The 19,600-nt window shown below is 38.3% G+C and overlaps 1 long non-coding RNA gene across 1 annotated transcript; it reads left to right on the forward strand.

Annotated features, from left to right (window-relative positions):
• The first annotated feature begins 7,339 nt into the window (after window positions 1–7,339).
• On the forward strand, window positions 7,340–19,003 carry LOC134335356 (uncharacterized). Its single transcript, XR_010015575.1, has 4 exons — window positions 7,340–7,414; window positions 9,399–9,501; window positions 14,216–14,420; window positions 18,841–19,003. It is a non-coding gene; the product is annotated as an uncharacterized LOC134335356 (long non-coding RNA).
• Window positions 19,004–19,600: the final 597 nt, after the last annotated feature.

Genomic DNA, 19,600 nt, shown 5'->3' on the forward strand with positions numbered 1-19,600 from the left:
ACAACTCGTTAACTACTCTAATTAATGCGGTTTCGGTACTATGGTTGGGTCTAAATCCTGATTGAAATTTTTCATGAATACAATTTTCATTCAAATAAGAACATAATTGTTTGGAAACAACTTTTTCTAATATCTTTGAGACAAAAGGAAGGTTTGAAATTGGCCTATAATTAGCTAGAACATGTGGATCAAGATTAGGTTTTTTAATCAGGGGTTTAATAACAGCACTTTTAAACAATTTAGGTACGTACCCAAGGCTAAGGGATGCATTGATTAATGTAAGCAGGGGCTCTACAATAGCTGGGAGTAAATCTTTAAGTAAACGAGTTGGAACAGGATCGAGTATACACGATGATGACTTAGATGATTTAATCAACACAGTTAGTTCATTTTGGGAGATTGGATTAAAGGAATTTAGTTGGATTAACTCGTTACTATTATCACCAATGCTGCTCGGAGTGAGTCCATACTTAACATTGGCAAGTGACACACTTTGACTCAGAAGTCGTAATTTTTCTATCTTGTCATTAAAGAATTTTAAAAAATCATCGCTGGTACAGTCAGGCGGTATATTAGATTCAGTTTCATTGACATTTTTAGTTAATTTGGACACGGTCTCAAAAAGGAATCTAGGATTGTTTTTATTTTTCTCTATTAGGGACGAATAATATACAGATTTAGCTTTTATAAGTGCATGTTTATACTCAGTTAGAGCATCTTTCCAAGCAATCTTATACACCTCCAGTGTAGTGTGACGCCACTTGCGTTCTAATTTCCGTGCTGCTTGTTTAAGTGCGCATGTGTGGTCATTGTACCAAGGAGCAATTTTTTTCTCCCTAATCAGTTTAGTTTTGAGTGGGGCTACGTTAAGTCATTCTGTGGTACAATTTCCAGGTTGTCTATGTTTATACCATAAGTAAGTATTAAATCTAAGGTATGTTTACAGCGGTGAGTGGGTCCCGTTACATTTTGGGTGATGCCTAAAGATTCTAAAATAGAGTCAAATGCAATTTTGAGTGGATTACACTTATCCTCATAATGAATATTAAAGTCACCAACAATTAAAGCTTTTTTAGTTGATAAGACTAATTTAGAAAGAAAATCTGCAAATTCGTTAAGAAATTCTGAGTAAGGACCAGGGGGTCGATAAACAGTAACCAGCTTAAACATGCTAGTTTTATCAGATGAACATTTATTGGTTATGTCAGATATAAGAACTTCAAACGAGTTTGTTATGGGAGATGATTTTACAGTAAGACCTATGTCTTTATCATAAATTGTGGCTATTCCTCCACCACGACCGCTAAGACGTGGCTTATGTTCATAACTGTAACCCGGCGGAGATGCTTCATTTAAACCTAGATACTCATCAGGTCTAGCCTGTTAAACAAAGGGCACTAAGACTATTATCTGTAATTATTTCATTTACAATTACTGTTTTGCATGCAAGTGACCTGATGTTTAGAAGTCCTAACTTTAGTTTAGCTTTACTATGGTTTTCATGATGCTCATTTAGATTAATTTTAATTAAGTTATTATGACATTTACATTTACATTTACATTTTTAGCATTTAGTAGACGCCTTTATCCAAAGCGACTTACATTACAGTTTACAGTCTGAGCAATTGAGGGTTAAGGGCCTTGCTCAAGGGCCCAACAGCAGCAGCCTGGCAGTGGTGGGGCTTGAAGCAGTGACCCTCTGATTACTAGTCCAGTACCTTAACCACTAGGCTACAGCTTGCCCTGACATACTTTTTGATTTTGTTTTGGCTTACACCTGCCACGGTAAACAGACACAGTCTCAATGGTTTGTGACCTAAGGATTCCGGGTGACGTCCGATGGCGACTCGCAGACAGTTGGTTAGGCCTGTTAGTCTGAATATACAGGAATTAGGCTGGATCCACATGACTGAATAGTTTTAGTCTTCTTAGTGTTCTTTACTTTTCTGACCCTGCATGTCTCCATAGATCTGTTTTAACAAAAAATCCCCAACAGTGAGGACAGGGTAGGTAATTTGAAGGATTTGATTTGGTTTTTGGTTGCCGCCAGGTGATGAGCTGTCCGTCACCCCTCTCAAGAACTTGTTTGTTATGTTCAAAGTTTCCTTTGTTCCGAATTTCTTCTAGCAAAGCCACCCTTCGCTTTGAGCCTTTCGGAAAACTTAGAGCCAGTGCCACCTCAGTTACTGTGTTTTCTTTCCAAATGACGAGCTATTTTGCTATTTTCCTTTTTGCAGTAAAAACAAAAATGCTTCTTATTCCAAACACGCTTCCCATCAGCATTTTTTGTGCTATGTTTCACAGTAATGTTTAATTTTCGGCTGTTTATTTTTGTGGATGTACCACTCTCAACTTCCTCTGTACCTTTATGGGATGAAAGCTGATTGGAAGAAGGCAGTGGGGTTGCATACTCAGAGTCAGACTCTTCGTCAGTTTCATGTTCTGAAGGTGATGACACCAAATCCTCTACATCCAGATCGATGTCATCATCATTCTCTGTATTTTTCTTCATCATAATAATTAAGAGAAAAAAAATAATTAACCTTACTAAACATTAAAACAATTAAGCTTATTATTAAACATTGACTAAGTAAACCATTTAAACAACAACTGGTTACAAACCTCAACAGTGGTAGGCTTCACTTTGCCAACTGGCTTTGTTTGCTCCATAATCAAAAAAAAAAAAAAAAAAAAAAAAAAAAAACTCTCAAAAACAAAAATTCTCACTTTACATAGAAAAAAATAATGTAATGTACAAACCCAATTCCAGAAAATCTGTGGTGTGTTAATTCTTTTAAATCTTTTTTAACTGATAAATTCTAAAAAAAAAAAAAAAAAAATTCAGTGTTTTGCTGAACAATTTCATTTTAGTTTGTAAATAGAAACACGTTTAGAATTTAATGCTGTAACAGACTCTACTGCTGTAATTTCTACTGTTTAATGTGAGAGGAACTGAGGACAATAATGGTTGCAGGTTTGCGAATGGAATTTTTCTCCATTCTTGCACCTTTTCCACAGAAAAGTCAGGATGGTCCTCTTTGTCTCTGGCACAGAGAACTCAGTGTCTTGTTTTTGAAAACAGACTGATCCAAGGAATACTCTGACAGCACGTGTCCACTGTCTTGTGGTCCATATGAGATGAGCGCAGGCTCAGAGAACTTTGTAGCATTTTTGTATAGAATCGATGTACAGCTTTTTAACAGAGTTTTAGGTTGCACTTCATGATAAACCAGCTGACCGTGTTAAGTAACAACGGTTTTATGAAGTCGTGGTAGGAGAGTAGATATTATTATTTTAGCATCTGGGAACGTCTCAGCAGTCCTCTCTGCAGCTCTGCACACCATCGCTCCGACTCTCTCTTGTTCCCCTCAGCTGGTTTGTGCCCGTATGAATTATTATACACTTGGGCTCACCCAGGGTATTATCTTGGAGAAGTTTGTGAACATCACTTGTCCTTGGACACCAGATTTTTGTCCCGGAAATAGTTTCTCCAGGCCATTTGAGTCTATGAGAATGGCGATCTCAGTGTCTGTGTGGGACACAGCTGGTTGGTCACTTTGCTGTGGTTGATCATCCAGCTGTGTGGTGCAACTGCTCATGGTACAAAGCTTTGTCATGTGTTGCACAATCAATTTAGTCAGAGACAATTTATCATTAGATTTCTCCAGCGCACCTTTTATGGTTAATCTTTTAACTTTATTAGCGGCATCAAATTCCATCTGTACCTTCCATGTTCTGTTTTGCAATTGTCACCCATTTCAAACGTGCACTGGTATCTGGGCTGGATTCACCGTCGGTTGGGTATAAGCCACACTTTGTCCACTCATCAAACAATTTACCAGCGCGTTTTAAAAGTTGTGCAAGATCGGATTTCACAGTAGTTTTTTCTAGTCTATCAAGGATCTGTTTTTTCAACGGGCCAGAATTTAGTTTACTCATTATGATTGATTTTCACAGTGATTCTTAATATAACTCAAGATTCAGCACAATAAGAAATAGCAAAGTAAATAGTAAATATATACATAGATTTGCAAATCAACTCTTTAACGTAACACCACTATAAATTTCACTCATGCAAAAAATTATGTTCCCCAGAATCTCACTCCTAACCTATTTAGTTTGGAATTTGATGTACTGATCGTGGTAAGGACTCCACAATAGCAGGCAACGATGTTATCACACAAACTATCGTTCCTACGGGGTTCGAGAAAATACAATGCAGTTCTCAGGCATCACTGACCGTACTTTTCAACCAAAGAATCACTATATTACCCTCACTATTCACCTGGACGAGGATTTATACAGGGTGCACGATCTGTAACCTCCAGTACCAGCGTGAAGTTGGCTTTACATATATGTCCGTGGATCTTCCACCCTGAACATAACACACGTCCTTGTTGGACCAGATTTATAATTCTAAACTAACTAAACAAGGAGGAGATACCGCTCCCCTTACCACACGCTGGTGGCTATTATACCAGTTGTCGTTGGCCAACTTTTCCTAAGTGAGATTCAATCTAAACACCATTTAAAATACATACATTAAATGAGAGTAAAGGAGAGCCGATTCATCAAATGAATTTCTACTATTATTAATTTAATAGCACTTACGGTGAATATCGGACCAACCACACTCGCCACTAAATAATAAAACAGCTAAATAAAGGACTACGCTTACCTTTCAGATGGGTACCCAAGCGAGTGTAGAAGGTTCTCTATTCACCAGGCGTAGTCTATTGTTGACTCTTCAATTCAGATGAAAAATCCGGAAAAATGACAAATAATGGAAAAAATCAAAAATACCAATTCATTGATTGCTGAACCATCCATTGATTGCTGAGGATATCTAACCATCCTCTGCTACCAATTGTTGTATCTAATGAATCTTTTCTAGATCATTGATTGTCAACTCACTCATTTTAAAACTAAGCGGTTTATTAAAAAGTTGCAAAGAAATCGGCTCTCCCCAGGCTCTCAGGCTGCAGCGTTCTGAGTCTTCACCCCTACCGGGAAGTTGAAGCACAGACCCCGTATTGTGCGTTCAATCAGTTTTTATACTCTTGGCAAAATGCCTTTTGCTCACGAAGTGACACGTACCTCTAGTCTCTGACCGATCCTAATCAGTTTTCCTGGTTTTCGCTGAGCTGTCGTTTTGCCAAATCTTTGGGGGGGGGTGTGTGTGTGCAGCTAAGCGCAGCAGTCTCAGAGAGCAGGATGTGCCGAAAACAGAGAAGTTTAACGCTCTCACACACCCTTATATGGAGTTGTTCTGTACCAAGTGTTACAGGGAATTTTATCAAGCACAGTTTTCTTTGTGTATCTTTTTTAGTTTGTTTGGCATCCTTTATTTCGTTTTCCCGCCTGTTTTAGGCGCATATCTAAATAAGCGAATCAGATCGCTGTTTCCTAAGTTCACTCTGTAGTGTAGGGGTTAGTGTGTCAGTCCATCAAGCTCAGTACGCTGACGTTTGGGATTTGAAACCACATGTTTTATTTTTTCATCATCAAGGTCACCGCTAAGTCAGTTAGTCCTTTCTGTTTTCCTTTTTTTAACACACCCACAGTTCCTTTATATATGTATCTCTCTTCTGCTGTTTATTTATATTAACAGATTATCATTTGAAACCTTTAAGCAGTTCAAAGTCACAAGCACTATAAACATTTCATACAGTACCGGGTGGAGAACTGCTCTTTAACATCAGCGATCCCGGTTCTCACTTACTGCAGTTTTTCTGCTTTTGGGCCTCACCAGACTGTTACTAAACATCTGGGAAACATCTCGTAACACTTAGGACATCCAGCTTTTTATTTTATCACTATACCATTTCAACAGTGTCAATTGAAATTTAAATAACAAAATACCACATAACCAGATCTTTTTTTTAATATTTTAACAATTCTTTATTTATTTACGAAATGTACATGAAAACTGTCATTTCTGAAATCACAATCTGTGTAAAAAATAAAAATAAATAAAATAAACTCTGTTAAATAAACGTTTAGAAACACACACACACACACACACACACACACACACACACAGTTTTGCTGCCATAACTTCAGCATTTTTAGGCTAAAAATATAACACAATCTTTGCTCCTAAACATTTTTTAAACTTTTTTTTCTAACTACAAACAAACTGCTAACATTTAACAAGAAAACAACAACACGCCAAACAGACTTAATCTGAATCCAACGATGAATCCATCATCACCTTAAGACGAGAACTTTTAGCTTCCATTATGGTGTTCCTCGTGACTTTCCTGATATGCCACTTGATCTTCTCCATCACGTAACGCAAAAAACAATTTTTGGTTTCTGCAGGCTCCCACCCCTCTGTCCAAAGGTTCACTCACTGATGCTCTAAGGCTTGAATGTGAGCCATAAATCTTTTATGTTTTGTGTTTCTTCCTCATGTTGAATTTGCTGGGCTTTCATTTTCTCCTTAAACGCATCGAATTCTTTGCGCAGGACACTAAACTCTCGTCTCAGTTGACATAATTCCTCAACAACAAAGTCCTCCAAGGCTGAAAACTTTGCATGCAGAATATCTTCCTCGGACAAGGAATGAACAATGTTTTCAGAATCTGAGTCGCACATTTTCTCTGTAAGAGCACATTTGAGAAAATCAGTCACTATTATTTATGTATATAATAAAGAATCTGTATTTCTTACTTATCGAATACACGTAAACGTTTGACTCACCAGTACACTTTGTTCACAGGAAAACGAAACAACCAATAAATGTAACAATAGTTTCAAACAACATTACAACCAGCAGAATTACACTATTACAGAACTGTGCACTTCTGACAACCTTCAGTCTCGGAGTAATACTAAAACCCCCCCACCAGCTCTTTCATTAGCACTATTACTGGCTCTTGGCTCGTGTTCAACCGAATTGAGTTCAACGCATTGGGCGTTTACGCGTGACAGCAGCATGCAACTTATCGCCCCGCTCCTCCCCTACTACTACTACTCAATTACAGTAACGCGAGTATGTGCAATTCTTTCCACCTCTGGTTGTATTTGATTGTTTGTTTAAAAAAAAAAAAAAAAGTTAGAATATGTTTATATCTTTAGTTAACCTTATAGCCATGAGTTATATTACAACCATATGTATGTGTTCGCACCTTGGAACTTAACACTGTACCTTTGATCATTCAGTTACTTCCACATCCTGAAAGTTTTCACACCTTGATGGGAAAGCTGCCTGCTTTGATGATCTCCCAACACCCCTTTTCCTTAAGCATTTATATTCCTGCTCATTCCCAAATACACTTTGAGAGTTTTTGGTACTACTCATGTCTGTGTCTCTGCCATCGTATTGAACCGAACAGGGATCTATTCACTGCTGTGGACGATTTCATAAAATAACTATTCGAGAAACAAGTATTGCAGCTGTTAATTACAGGTAAGTGCCTATTGTAGCTGTTATACGAGTGTTTGTTAACGCAAATATGCTGGGTTTGTAATATTTATGAAAATTAGGCAACATTTTACACCAACTTTCAAAAAATGTAACGATTTGCTTACTTTTTTTATATATACCTATATGTGTGTGTATATATATATATATATATATATATATATATATATATATACACATATACAGGGGTTGGACAATGAAACTGAAACACCTGTCATTTTAGTGTGGGAGGTTTCATGGCTAAATTGGACCAGTCTGGTGGCCAATCTTCATTAATTGCACATTGCACCAGTAAGAGCAGAGTGTGAAGGTTCAATTAGCAGGGTAAGAGCACAGTTTTGCTCAAAATATTGCAATGCACACAACATTATGGGTGACATACCAGAGTTCAAAAGAGGACAAATTGTTGGTGCACGTCTTGCTGGCGCATCTGTGACCGAGACAGCAAGTCTTTGTGATGTATCAAGAGCCACGGTATCCAGGGTAATGTCAGCATACCACCAAGAAGGACAAACCCCATCCGACAGGATTAACTGTGGACGCAAGAGGAAGCTGTCTGAAAGGGATGTTCGGGTGCTAACCCGGATCGTATCCAAAAAACATAAAACCACGGCTGCCCAAATCACGGCAGAATTAAATGTGCACCTCAACTCTCCTGTTTCCACCAGAACTGTCCGTCGGGAGCTCCACAGGGTCGATATACACGGCCGGGCTGCTATAGCCAAACCTTCGGTCACTCGTGCCGATGCCAAACGTCGGTTTCAATGGTGCAAGGAGCGCAAATCTTGGGCTGTGGACAATGTGAAACATGTATTGTTCTCTGATGAGTCCACCTTTACTGTTTTCCCCACATCCGGGAGAGTTACGGTGTGGAGAAGCCCCAAAGAAGCGTACCACCCAGACTGTTGCATGCCCAGAGTGAAGCATGGGGGTGGATCAGTGATGGTTTGGGCTGCCATATCATGGCATTCCCTTGGCCCAATACTTGTGCTAGATGGGCGAGTCACTGCCAAGGACTACCGAACCATTCTGGAGGACCATGTGCATCCAATGGCGGTGCCGTGTATCAGGATGACAATGCACCAATACACACAGCAAGACTGGTGAAAGATCGGTTTGATGAACATGAAAGTGAAGTTGAACATCTCCCATGGTCTGCACAGTCACCAGATCTAAATATTATTGAGCCACTTTGGGGTGTTTTGGAGAAGCGAGTCAGGAAATGTTTTCCTCCACCAGCATCACGTAGTGACCTGGCCACTATCCTGCAAGAAGAATGGCTTAAAATCCCTCTGACCACTGTGCAGGACTTGTATATGTCATTTCCAAGACGAATTGACGCTGTATTGGCCGCAAAATTATTAATTATTAATTATTATTAATAAATTATTGTGGTCTAAAACCAGGTGTTTCAGTTATTTTGTCCAACCCCTGCACATACCATATAGAAAAACATTTGTAGTAATCTGTAAAAAATAATTGTTAAGAGGTGCTGTATAGCATAAGGAACATACTGTTAATAAAAGTAAATGTTATTTAATAGCTTATTTTTCCATGTCATAATGTTGTGATGTCTAGTTTATAACATTTCAATCTACAATGTATTTGAATACACTCTTAATAATTACAATAAGTTCTAATAAAATAACAATTATTAATATATCAAGTGATTACAAATTTTTAAATGTTTTTGACTTTTGAATGTTTTGTTAAACACCAACATTTATGTTTAATATAATAAACAATCTTTTAATTTTTGATTTGTGACATATCCAACCATTTAAATGAGAGTAACACAAAATAAGATAATGAAGAATTGATAAGTTGTTGAACCAGTTTTTGGTGCAAGTATTTTTATTTGTGATAACAAATATGTCTCTTTATTTCAACTCTGTACGTTAATAGTGGATTCTTATTTGTGTGAGTTTGATTTAATGTAACTAATGTGATACTGCTCTTCGTATTGCAGTTGCATGATGATGATAGTGAAGATGAAAACCCTGTAGTTAGTCATCAACCAGAGAAAGTCACAGTAGAAATTAATAATGAAGCCATAATTACATCCCTTTGTGGTAAGTTGTTGTTATCGTAGACTGAATAAAATTGTTTTTAGATTTGTGTAGGTTTACTGTGAATGTATGGCATCATTTAAGTGGTTTGGTGTAAAATGGTCTATTGTAGAGACATTTCTTTAGGGGTTGCTTTGTCTACAAAAACAGATTTTTTTTATTACAATGACAACCTGGGGCATTATGCTTTCGGGGTTTCCGTCTGTTTATCCTATTCTTGCGAATGTGTTATCTTATTAATGCCTTTATCTTCAAACTTGGACTAAACTAATTGTTTTTTGGTAGTCACTGGCCCAGGTCTCTAAAAATCATGGGCTCATATATTTCTCTCTGTTAACTTCCCTTACTTACGTACAGTGGTGTATAGTAACGAAGTAATAATACTTCGTTACAGTACTTAAGTTGTTTTTTTAAGTATTTGTACTTTACTGGAGTATAAAAATTTTCGGGAACTTTCACTTTTACTCCACTACATTTTCTAAAGTAATGGTGTACTTTTACTCGGTTACATTGGCTGTATGTAACTTGGTTACTCGTTACTACAGTATGAAGGTAAATGATGTGAGATGTGTGACGGACTGCACGCTGGTTTGGTGAATCTGCGCTTGTAAGTTAGACGGTAGTTAAACACATTACTGCGCATGTGCAAACATTCTCTAAAAGCTATCGGAGTTTTCTAAAAGTGCGTCGTTCACCCAAAGACCCGCAAATAGGTCCAAAAATGTCCAATTTCAGAAGCTCCAACACAAATGTAAGTTAACAATGATTACAATGATAACAAACTAAAGCTGCAGCATCAGCGGTTTTTAATATTATTAGCATTAACATTGTTCAGGTTAGGGTCAGGTTACCATTTTTACCGATTACATTCCAACCACAAATAAAACGTTTCATAAATCATTACATTTGTTCGGAATTCATTGACTGCAAAACTCATGAAGACACGTCCATTGTTTTTAAAAACTCACCTGCGGACAGATATCTCCTCAGATAACTTTATGTATTAGAGCAGTAGAGGAGAGGATTCATGGTGCTGAATAACATGCAGCACGTTTTTAACCCTTTAATCATCTCAACAAGAACTCAACTTATTATTAATGATTTTTCAGCTGTTGGCTTCAAGTTAGAAATGGTGTTTTCTTAAAGTAAGAATACCAATATTTTTTTAGTTTAACACATGCCATTCAGTAGATACAGCCCAAAGAATATTAAATAATTTTAAATACAGCTTATTTTACTCAAATATTTTGATTTAAATTAATGGTTGAACAGATCATTAAAGGGATAAAAGTGCCACACGTTTTGTTAAACTCTCTTGAGCAGGGGTGCCCAAATAATTCCTTATAAGGGGCCAAAATTTTATCTCAGTGAGGGGCCACGGGCCAAAACTAAAAGTTATTTTAACTAGGGCTGGGCGATATTGCAAAAAAAAAAAAAAAAAGATTCTGATAAGTCAAAAAAAATACTTTTTTTTGCATTTTAATTTAAAAGACTGCAGAAGTGTAAAAATAGTAATAGCACCACCTATAATTAAGGGATTCAAACTTTATAACGATAACAATATAACAATTAACTATAATTAAAACAAAATAGAAATCTTAATTAGCTATATGCTTTTTAGGAACAGCTCACAATCAACTCACTTTAAGTAATGTGCAGCAGAACCTCCTTACATTAAGAGAAGTGCAAAACTACAAAAAGTTCTTTACAGATTTCTTAAAAGAAACACGAGCCTGTTTACTGTTTCCACCAATGAAGTTAGTGTATCAGTAACTACACTGGGGGACCTCAAGTAATCACTCAGCTCAGCTTTCATTTTGTCCCCTTGTGGTTGGGGGGTGGATGGAGGGGCACATTCCGCTTCTAACAATATTGACTACAACTCCCATGCTCCCACAGACTCACGTGACTACCACAAGTCCCCGGTCAGTCAATCCAGATCGGTCCTCCCACTCCGGAGTTTTGGTTCAGTTCAGCTGTGTTCGATTCCATGAATCTGAATTAAACTCTTCTGTTTGTGAGTCTCGTTGTGAAGTTTTGCCGATCGTGTTTGCGCTCCTTATTTCTGAATCTAACTATTACCGTGTACGGCCTTTGTTGTCTTCCGTTTTTACTCTTTTGATATTAAACTGACATGTTGGTATTTTAATGAAAATATAAAGTATGTAAACAATCGCGATTGTCACATTTCTAACATCGTGTGAAAACGTTCATTCGAATTAATCGTGAAAATCTCCCACCCTAATTTTAATATTGCATTAAATTTAAAAAAAAATATCACTACTGTTTATTCTAATTAACAGTGCTTTTATTGATTTCAACGGATGATAGATAATGTTTCTTTTTAGGAGCAGAAATATTTGAACAAATGTAAATTTGTAAAGAAAAACATGCAAAGCAAAATATATATATATATATATATATATATATATATATATATATATATATATATATATATATATATATATATATATCATCAATATTCAAATATTTAATATATTCACCTTTCTTTCCTCGCCACTGTACTTTGAGAACAGGTGTGCATGTTTTGTTTCATAATGCTGACGGATGGTGTACTCCTTTAGTGCAGCCACTCTCTATCCGCAGATGAGGCAAACTGCGGTTTAATCTATTTAGGTGAAAAAATATTCATACTGTTTTTCATACGCTCCATGATTAACAGCCTCACTCGTGTCATCATAGATTACTTGATGTCTGCTGACAGGAGCTCCACAGCGCCCCCTTCTCCACTGTCATGTAAAATTGTGGTCAGCCAATGAATTGCAGCTAGCGTTATAGGCAGTTCAACACTTAAAAGAAACTGTTAAAAGAAATTCCCAGCTACTGACAAAAGTAAGCGCTACTTTGATCTAGTGAGGCGGGCCAAAAAAAAGAGACGGCGGGCCAAGTTTGGCCCGCGGGCCCCAAATTGGGCAGCCCTGCTCTTGGGTTTTGCTTTAAATTAATTATGCCAAAATAATTTTTTGGTTATTGAAATATACTACCCAAATAAAAAAATGGGACAGTATAGAAAATGCAAATAAAATAGATGCAGTGTTTCCTACATTTACATCGACTCACATTCTAAAAACGTTGGAACAGGAACAAGTAATAAGTTAAAAAACAACTAAATAATGTCATGATTTCAAACAGGTGATGGCAACTGTTGATTATGATCATGAATTGGCACAAATCATGTTCAGATGAAAGGAAGAAAACAGGTTAATTGTTAAAGGTGGTTTACACGTTTAAAAGAACAATCTTTATATTTGAAATGACGCTTCCATTTATACAGCATTTACTTTTACTTCTACTATTAATACTTAAGTACAATGAGGTGTATTTTATATAGATATTAATTCATATGTGTATTTTATTCATATGTGTGTTATGTGTTGTGGCCCCACTGTTAGGGAACACAATTCTGTAGAAGGCATTCAGAGGGGGTCAGTGTGCCCCTCAGAGACACATTCTATGGACGGACATATGGAATGTGTTTATGTGAGGCTTTGTCCCGGGGAAGCACTCTTAAATGTATGGAAAGCTGTAAGGTTCCCAATGATAGGATGGGGAGGCCTGTCCAGCATAAGACGGAGGTTGGTGCTAAGGGTTAGAATGGGGTTTTAGTTCAATGTATATATTCTACCATGGGAGGGCTTAGCTCTCTCTCAGTATTTGAGAGATCAAAGTGGAAACAGATGTGCTGTATGTAAATCGCTGGGGTATTTAAACCTGAGGTTGGCGTAAAGAAGGCAGAAGAAGAATCAGCTACTTTTTCTCCGGGCATAATCGCGAAATGTCTGTACTGACACTACTCATTTCTTTGAATAAACCTCTTAATTAAACATGAGTTAGTGTCAACGGAGTTGTCATTTCGTCATCAGTGCTTCACCACGACAAAAGACACCTCAACATTTAATATCAAATTACTTTTGATACTTAAGTACATTAAAATCTGAGCCTTCATCTGAGAGGAAACTCACGTGAACACAGGGAGAACATGCAAACAGCACTCCACTGTAAAAAGTTTTTAAAAAAACATTAGGCAGTGACATCAGTAATCAGTGTATTTATAGTCATTATGTATAATAGAAATTCTGACTCTGTATGTTCCTTTAAATAGAGCATTTTACATTAAACAATCCCAATAAATTGATTTACATGCTATTAATTTCATTATGCATACATATTGAAAAATGACTGTTGTCATGTAGAATTACCTGAGTTGGTCAGATCTTTAAAGGGGTGCATTGAATGTATTCGTGGAATAGCTAGCTTGCAGAGCAGAACCCCATCATCTGTGATCTCAACATCTGGAGCATTATCATTGTCAGCACCAGATGATGAGGTAGAAATGGTATGGTAAAACGCACTCTTTATGACCTAACAGCTACTACTGTCACACCTGCCTTTCTCCCATTGCCAGCACATCTACTTTTTTATAGAAAAATAATGATATTAACTAAATGTTTTTAAGAATAAATGGTCTGCATAGGTCACTACAATTGTTTTAAGTGTCTTTGTATGTACAGTATTTCGATTTTTTGTATTTCTGTAACATCAAGTCTGTTCAGATAGTTAAACATGATTAAGGACCATTCCTTAAGTACATTTGTTGTCTTTAATTGTTTTCAGATGTAAGGACTGTGCGCACAATCCATAATTGTGTCACATCAGTGTTATTTATGTAGTACTTTTTTTTTGTCTAATCATACAGCGCTCCTTGGCCAACACTAATGTTTTGGTTCCAAAGAATGCCTTCCAGAGACTCAACAGAACAATGTTTTCTGCATCTTTGCGCAAGAGCTGGCCGTCTTGGTCTTCACCAGAGAAACTTTAAGAGACTCCACCCTTACTGGAAAATCTTCAAAGGGAGCACTACTAGAGACAACTAGATGTGGCAAATGTGCATGCAATAACAGGTATCTCCAGATGTGTTTTTCAGTCCTAACTGGAGTTAAAAGTTGTATCAGTGTGTAAGGAAAAAAGAAATGGAACAGAAGGACGTCTCTCCAACTTGGTAAAAATGGTGATCTTTAATACAGGTAGTAGCAGTAGCAAGACACAAACGTATCTTGGGAACAGCAGAGCTTGACTGAACAATCATGGTTCAAGATAAATGACATACAGTGTATCACAAAAGTGAGTACACCCCTCACATTTCTGCAAATATTTTATTATATCTTTTCATGGGACAACACTATAGAAATAAAACTTGGATATAAGTTAGAGTAGTCAGTGTACAACTTGTATAGCAGTGTAGATTTACTGTCTTCTGAAAATAACTCAACACACAGCCATTAATGTCTAAATGGCTGGCAACATAAGTGAGTACACCCCACAGTGAACATGTCCAAATTGTGCCCAAAGTGTCAATATTTTGTGTGACCACCATTATTATCCAGCACTGCCTTAACCCTCCTGGGCATGGAATTCACCAGAGCTGCACAGGTTGCTACTGGAATCCTCTTCCACTCCTCCATGATGACATCACGGAGCTGGTGGATGTTAGACACCTTGAACTCCTCCACCTTCCACTTGAGGATGTGCCACAGGTGCTCAATTGGGTTTAGTCCATCACCTTTACCTTCAGCTTCCTCAGCAAGGCAGTTGTCATCTTGGAGGTTGTGTTTGGGGTCGTAATCCTGTTGGAAAACTGCCATGAGGCCCAGTTTTCGAAGGGAGGGGATCATGCTCTGTTTCAGAATGTCACAGTACATGTTGGAATTCATGTTTCCCTCAATGAACTGCAGCTCCCCAGTGCCAGCAACACTCATGCAGCCCAAGACCATGATGCTACCACCACCATGCTTGACTGTAGGCAAGATACAGTTGTCTTGGTACTTCTCACCAGGGCGCCGCCACACATGCTGGACACCATCTGAGCCAAACAAGTTTATCTTGGTCTCGTCAGACCACAGGGCATTCCAGTAATCCATGTTCTTGGACTGCTTGTCTTCAGCAAACTGTTTGCGGGCTTTCTTGTGCGTCAGCTTCCTTCTGGGGTGACGACCATGCAGACCGAGTTGATGCAGTGTGCGGCGTATGGTCTGAGCACTGACAGGCTGACCTCCCACGTCTTCAACCTCTGCAGCAATGCTGGCAGCACTCATGTGTCTATTTTTTAAAGCCAACCTCTGGATATGACGCCGAACACGTGGCCTCAACTTCTTTGGTCGACCCTGGCGAAGCCTGTTCCGAGTGGAACCTGTCCTGGAAAACCGCTGTATGACCTTGGCCACCATGCTGTAGCTCAGTTTCAGGGTGTTAGCAATCTTCTTATAGCCCAGGCCATCTTTGTGGAGAGCAACAATTCTATTTCTCACATCCTCAGAGTGTTCTTTGCCATGAGGTGCCATGTTGAATATCCAGTGGCCAGTATGAGAGAATTGTACCCAAAACACCAAATTTAACAGCCCTGCCCCCCATTTACACCTGGGACCTTGACACATGACACCAGGGAGGGGCAACGACACATTTGGGCACAATTTGGACATGTTCACTGTGGGGTGTACTCACTTATGTTGCCAGGTATTTAGACATTAATGGCTGTGTGTTGAGTTATTTTCAGAAGACAGTAAATCTACACTGCTATACAAGTTGTACACTGACTACTCTAAGTTATATCCAAGTTTCATGTCTATAGTGTATAAAGATATAATGAAATATTTGCAGAAATGTGAGGGGTGTACTCACTTTTGTGATACACTGTATATACATTTAAGAATATCCATATATGGGCTTTCCTGTGACAGGTGTGTATTATACAAAGGCAATGCAGACAAGATGGAACTGTCACCTCCATGCTAATTGGTCTAAATTTCTTTAAACACCTTCATGTCTAGGCCGATCCCTTTGTCTGTGATGGCTGTGAATCGCTCATTATAATAATCCCTTTCAGGTTGGTTAGAACCTGTGAGAGCTGTCACCGTTCTACTTGTTGAACTAAGCCAGGTGGTCCCCAACTTCAGGAAGAAACACCCTGGTATATACGTTTGATTATGATGATTAATGCCATTGAGTGCAGGGGGGTACAGCTAGTCATCACTGGGTCCATACTGTAAATCTTACAAGTGCCATGAGCATTATTTAAGTTTTTGTGTTAACAATATGACTGGTAACTCTATGTCCTCTGCTGTTGTAGCACTGTGAGTAATGTACTAACATACAGTGTATCACAAAAGTGAGTACACCCCTCACATTTCTGTAAATATTTCATTATATCTTTTCATGGGACAACACTACAGACATGAAACTTGGATATAACTTAGAGTAGTCAGTGTACAACTTGTATAGCAGTGTAGATTTACTGTCTTCTGAAAATAACTCAACACACAGCCATTAATGTCTAAATAGCTGGCAACATAAGTGAGTACACCCCACAGTGAACATGTCCAAATTGTGCCCAAATGTGTCGTTGTCCCTCCCTGGTGTCATGTGTCAAGGTCCCAGGTGTACATGGGGAGCAGGGCTGTTAAATCTGGTGTTTTGGGTACAAATCTCTCATAATGGCCACTGGATATTCAACATGGCACCTCATGGCAAAGAACTCTCTGAGGATGTGAGAAATAGAATTGTTGCTCTCCACAAAGATGGCCTAGGCTATAAGAAGATTGCTAACACCCTGAAACTGAGCTACAGCATGGTGGCCAAGGTCATACAGCGGTTTTCCAGGACAGGTTCCACTCGGAACAGGCTTCGCCAGGGTCGACCAAAGAAGTTGAGTCCACGTGTTCGGCGTCATATCCAGAGGTTGGCTTTAAAAAATAGACACATGAGTGCTGCCAGCATTGCTGCAGAGGTTGAAGACGTGGGAGGTCAGCCTGTCAGTGCTCAGACCATACGCCGCACACTGCATCAACTCGGTCTGCATGGTCGTCATCCCAGAAGGAAGCTGACGCACAAGAAAGCCCGCAAACAGTTTGCTGAAGACAAGCAGTCCAAGAACATGGATTACTGGAATGCCCTGTGGTCTGACGAGACCAAGATAAACTTGTTTGGCTCAGATGGTGTCCAGCATGTGTGGCGGCGCCCTGGTGAGAAGTACCAAGACAACTGTATCTTGCCTACAGTCAAGCATGGTGGTGGTAGCATCATGGTCTTGGGCTGCATGAGTGTTGCTGGCACTGGGGAGCTGCAGTTCATTGAGGGAAACATGAATTCAAACATGTACTGTGACATTCTGAAACAGAGCATGATCCCCTCCCTTCGAAAACTGGGCCTCATGGCAGTTTTCCAACAGGATAACGACCCCAAACACAACCTCCAAGATGACAACTGCCTTGCTGAGGAAGCTGAAGGTAAAGGTGATGGACTAAACCCAATTGAGCACCTGTGGCGCATCCTCAAGTGGAAGGTGGAGGAGTTCAAGGTGTCTAACATCCACCAGCTCCGTGATGTCATCATGGAGGAGTGGAAGAGGATTCCAGTAGCAACCTGTGCAGCTCTGGTGAATTCCATGCCCAGGAGGGTTAAGGCAGTGCTGGATAATAATGGTGGTCACACAAAATATTGACACTTTGGGCACAATTTGGACATGTTCACTGTGGGGTGTACTCACTTATGTTGCCAGCCATTTAGACATTAATGGCTGTGTGTTGAGTTATTTTCAGAAGACAGTAAATCTACACTGCTATACAAGTTGTACACTGACTACTCGAAGTTATATCCAAGTTTCATGTCTATAGTGTTGTCCCATGAAAATATATAATGAAATATTTGCAGAAATGTGAGGGGTGTACTCACTTTTGTGATACACTGTAGATGCTGATACTTATTTAGTTCTCTAATGTTATTTATCTGATTCTGAAATACTGCTATGTTAGAAATTCAGCAAAACAGAAGCCAGGAGACTTCTGGGTCTTCAGGAGTAGAGTAGTTTATTGACACACACAGACGTATGGGCACAGCTTGGAAGACCGACAGAAATCTAGCTAGGCATATTCTGGGGGGACTTTATATACACTAGAAATGAGGGGAGGATTCAAAGAAGGGAGATCAGGGAGGGGGGTACTGGAAGGGTGTAATACAGGAGACAAGGATCAAGGGTGAACAAAAGGGTTTTGGGCTTTATGGCAATTAGGTGTGGGTAGACATGATTGGGTGTGTGTGTAGGATTCAGGGAGTGGGGGTAATATGAAAGGATCAAACAGGAGGGTTCATTTCAATATGACGAGACAGGATTTAGGGGGTTTGTAGGAGATGGGAAAGGGAGTAAGTGAATATTTTCTCATAGCTACTACATCTGCAATCACATCTGCTTATTGTTATTGTATTGGCAAGACAGAAGTTTTTTTTCTTTAAATGTAAGCTAAAATATATATTTTTTTCTCTAACATACAGTTATGGCTGAATTTCCAAATACATCAGCTTCAGATGTGCGGACTGCAATAAGGTGAAAAGGCAACAATGAGCAGTTCATAAGTAAAAAAAAAAATGTTTAGTTTGTTTTGTACTAAGCTCTTTACACTTTTACATTTGATGGCCACTGTTGCCAAAGAAAATTTAATTGGGGTTCTTTTGTCTTATTATTTATTAATTTTATTTTAAATTTGCTCTCAGGCAAATTAATAGATTTTTTATTATCTGGACTTAGTGGCTGAGTTGTGCGAAATATAGAGAAGAATGTTGTTAATATGCATACATTTACGACAATAAAATTTTTTTCAGTTCAGTGAAACATTTTTAGAAACATTTCTAATGTATTTGGAGCATAATAGTAGTGCACTTCAAATACTGATTAAATATGTCTATAATTAATTTTTTGAAACATTTCTAATGTATTTGGAGCATAATAGTAGTGAACTGGAAATACTAATTAAATGTGTTTTTATTTCACTTTAAGTGTGTCTGAAACATAGTTAAGTTGAACTAAATATACTAGTCTATAGAATAGTCTCAATCTAGTACAGTTTAGTACACTTAATACAATTAAAGTTTAACTTTTGTACTATTTTTGCACAACTAAAGTATATTAAGTACAAAAATAGTTGTTCCATTTAGCACTCTTTAAGTGTATTGATTATTAGTGTGACAATAATACACTTTAGTACACTTAAGTATACTTTTTTTTCACGAGGGTCTATTTAAGGTGATTTCATTA

This window comes from Trichomycterus rosablanca, chromosome 21 (genome assembly GCF_030014385.1).
Source record: "Trichomycterus rosablanca isolate fTriRos1 chromosome 21, fTriRos1.hap1, whole genome shotgun sequence".
In the NCBI taxonomy this organism is placed as follows: Eukaryota; Metazoa; Chordata; class Actinopteri; order Siluriformes; family Trichomycteridae; genus Trichomycterus; species Trichomycterus rosablanca.